The sequence below is a fragment of the Trichechus manatus genome, unplaced genomic scaffold, assembly GCF_000243295.1.
Source record: "Trichechus manatus latirostris isolate Lorelei unplaced genomic scaffold, TriManLat1.0 scaffold00054, whole genome shotgun sequence".
In the NCBI taxonomy this organism is placed as follows: Eukaryota; Metazoa; Chordata; class Mammalia; order Sirenia; family Trichechidae; genus Trichechus; species Trichechus manatus.
This window is the reverse complement of record NW_004443990.1, coordinates 13,744,786-13,748,644: the sequence shown is the minus strand read 5'-3', so window position 1 is coordinate 13,748,644 and position 3,859 is coordinate 13,744,786.

Here is a 3,859-nt window from a genome sequence, read left to right as displayed (position 1 = left end):
TTCATTCTCCCTTGCTCCCGAAGGGATGAGACCAGTGGAGTATCTTAGATGGCTGCTTACAGGCTTTTAAGACCCCAGACTCTACTCACCAAGGTAGAATGTAGAATATTGTCTTTATAAACTGTGTTATGCCAATTGAGCTAGCTGTTCCCCAAGACCATGGTCCCCACAGCCCTCCGCCCAGCAATTCAGTCCCTCTGGGAGTCTGGATGTGTCTATGGAGCTTCCATGACCTTTCCTTGTACAAGTTGTGCTGGTTTCCCAGTACTGTGTACGGTCTTACCCTTCACCAAAGATACCACTTGTCTGTTGACTATTTAGTATCTCCCCTACACCCCTCCCATCCCTGGTAACCAACAAAGATTGTTACTTTTTGTGTGTAATAGTTTTTGCATATTTTTGAACTTATATACTGTAAATGAAACTATTATATATATATATTTCTGTCACTGGGTTTTAAAAAAATCAGCGTTGTGAGAGTCATCCGTGTTGAAACATGTTGCTGAAGTTCATTCATTGTCACTGCTCACTGGTATTCCATTGCATGGTTATACCAGCATTTATTTATCCATCTACCTGTTGATAGACATTTGTATGGTTTCTAGGTTTTTATTATTGTAAACAATGCTGCTGTTGAATATTCTTGTACATGTCTCCTGGCACCCACGTGCAAGAGTTTCTCTAGGGTAATTTCTAGTCTTTTATGCACAGGTAGTTGTTTTTTGAAAGATGATTCTAATTATATAAACCATATGAATACAACCACTTAATTTTGTGTTGTGCTTTTTTCACTTCATCGCAAAGACTTTTCCCCAAGTTATTCTAAACATTTTTGAACACAGTTTTTAATGGATACATAATATTTCATGAAGTGGCTATGTTAGAATATTCCTCTATTTTTCAGCATTTGTACTGTTAACTTTTTCTCTTGGAAGTTATAAATACATCTTTGTTTGTTGAATTTTTTTATATATTGGATTTATAATTCTTTTATATATTGGATTTTTGGCAGAAAATTACCCAAAAGTCCAATTTCTAAGTCAAACAGTATGAATATTTTTAAGGCTCTCGTTGCCTTAAAATTGTTCTCCCAATGGAATTGTTCTCTCATTGGAATGTTTTATTTCTTTACATTCTTGCTAGCAATGAGTATTACAACTTTTTTAAACCTTTGTAATTTTGATAACCTGCTTAATTTTTGTTTTAATTTAGCCTGCTATAAAAATTGGTTTGCCTGATTTGGAAATGAATAGAGGTGATGGTTGTACAACATGATGAACATAATCAATGTCGCTGAATTGTACATGTAAAAAATGTTTTATATGTGTGTATATATATATAACCACAATAAAACAATTTTTTAAACTTGACTTGCCTTCTCTTTTAGTGTTTATAGCTGTACTGATAGCTAGGACATTCAGTAAGCATCTGCTATGAACTGGGTGCTGTACCCAACATCACGGGAATCACCAAGAGGGAAGACTTTCTTGGGTTGACATTTTTACCCTAAATGACACACACACAATAACAAATCTTTAATTGGTTAATGGGGCACTAGCTACATTTCTAGAAGTAAAAACCAAAGAGAGCTCTTGGCACGAGGTGCGTGTGGGCTGCCTTCTTGAGACTGTCATCCTGGCTGTGTGGCTGCCATCAGGGGAGACCAGGATGGCAAAGGAATGTGCCAACTACTGATAGTTGGCAATGACTGCCTGAAGCTCTGAGTTGCGAATTCTAAGGCTATCTGGCCAGACACAGGGGAAAGAGTGTGCTGATCAGTTAACTTTTCTGTCATGGACACAGGACTGGGGAGTGACAAGCCCAGAGATGCCCCTTGTCGCTATTCTTTTTTTTTTAATTGTAGTTAAAATACACATAGCAAAACATATGCCACCTCAACCATTTCCACATGTACAATTCAGTGACATTAATGACATTCTTCAAGTTGTGCACACGTTCTCTCTATCCTTTTCCAAATCATTCTACCACCATAACATAAATTTAATGCCCCCTAAGCAAAAACGCCCCCTTTCTCCCTCCCTCCTACCCCTGGTAGCCATTAATAATCTTTGGTTTCTATCCGTTTATTTCATAAAATGAGATCATAGAGTATTTATCCTTTTGGGAGGGATCTGTTTTGCTCAGCATGTTTTCAAGATTCATCCATATTGTGGCATGCTTCAGAACTTCATTTCTCTTTGTGGCTGAATAATATTCTATTGTATGGATATACCACATTTTTTTATCCATTCATCTGTTGATGTACATTTCTGTTGTTTCCACCTTTTGGCTATTGTGAAAAGTGCTGCAATGAACATTGGTGTATAGGTTTCTGTTTGTGTGCCTGGCATCACTTCCGGGTATATACCTAGGATTGTTGGTTGCTACTCCTGATGGAGACTGATGAGCCTTTTGACTGAGCTGTATTTCATTTGATGATTGAGGTGTATTTACCCAAGGGGGAAAAAATAGCACCCACTAGCAGAAAACAGTGCTTATCTGATCACACTGACCATGTCTCCTTTAAGATCCTATCAAAAGATACTTATTCAATATATTTTTATCAAATACCTATTAGCACTGTGTTAACAAGACTCCCTGGGTGATACAGAGATATAGTCTTTGCCCTCAAGGATTGAATACATAAAATAATAATAACAAAATAGAGTAGTAACATAAGAGAAAAATGATGCAAGGAGGTAAAAGTGTCCAGTGAGTGTTCAGACAATAAATGCTGGCCGTTCATGGCTGGAGGAACCTTCAGGTGTCAATCACCCTGTGCTGTTCCTAAAAATGTAATCAGTTTCCCGTTTGGGTGTGTAAAATACTTAAAGCATCTCAGTGTCCTTCCTCTTTACAGACGTAAGTTTGAATGATAACACATTAGTAACAGTGGCAGAGGGAAAAGAAAAAGGGAAAAAGTGAAGGAAAGCAAGAAAAGGATACAAAGTTTTGGATAGGTATATTGATTAAAAAGAGGAAAGAAATAGATTGAGGGGCAGAGGGGTAACAGAATAATAAAAGGGGGAAGAGAAGCAACAAAGAAAAAGAAAAATTGAAAAGAGGGTAAAGGGAAAGGGGGAGGAGGGGAGGAATTGACAGTGTCGGGAGTAGGAAGAATGGAGGAACAAAAGCAGAAAAGCGAGGAAGAGAAAGGCGAGGGTGGGGGAGGGGCAGGGAGGAAGAGGAAGGTAGGGAAAGGGGGGATCATGAACCTCATTTCAAAGCAATTTCAAAATAGCTCTAATATTTGTTTCTTACGTATTTTATAAATACATTTTAGAAATTTTTAAAAAAATCATAAAAACTCATTCCATAATTTATCATGTAAATGCTGACCAAATATTTTCATGTTGTGTTAAAGAACAGAAATTAAGTTGTCTTCATCATAATTCTTAAAAATTTGAAGGGGGGTGTTTATGGGAGAGGTGAGTGGATCAAAATTCTTTCTAGACTGTTAATCCATGAAAATCAGAAACCATTTCTAGAATTGTATCTCAGTTAGTTAAACAACTAGTTTTTTTTAAAAAATAGCATACAGTTAGGCTGAGTGTCTTTTCTTTGTAAAATTGGTTTCTATGTGAAGACAAATTGAATGCTTTTAATGGGTATCTTGATGGTGAAATATTAGGAGAATATGAATGAAATAATACATGTATTAATTAAAAAAAAAAAACTATAGCAACATTCTCCTTAAGAACTCTTAAATATTGGAGGTAGCTCCTGAAAACAAAACCAGAAACACCCTAGCTAGAAACAGGAGTAAAAGCAACTAGTCTTATCATTAAGAATAAAATATTTTTAAAAGCAAACAAAAATAATTTGCTTTTCAGCGAGAAAAGTTCTTTTAGTCTTATAA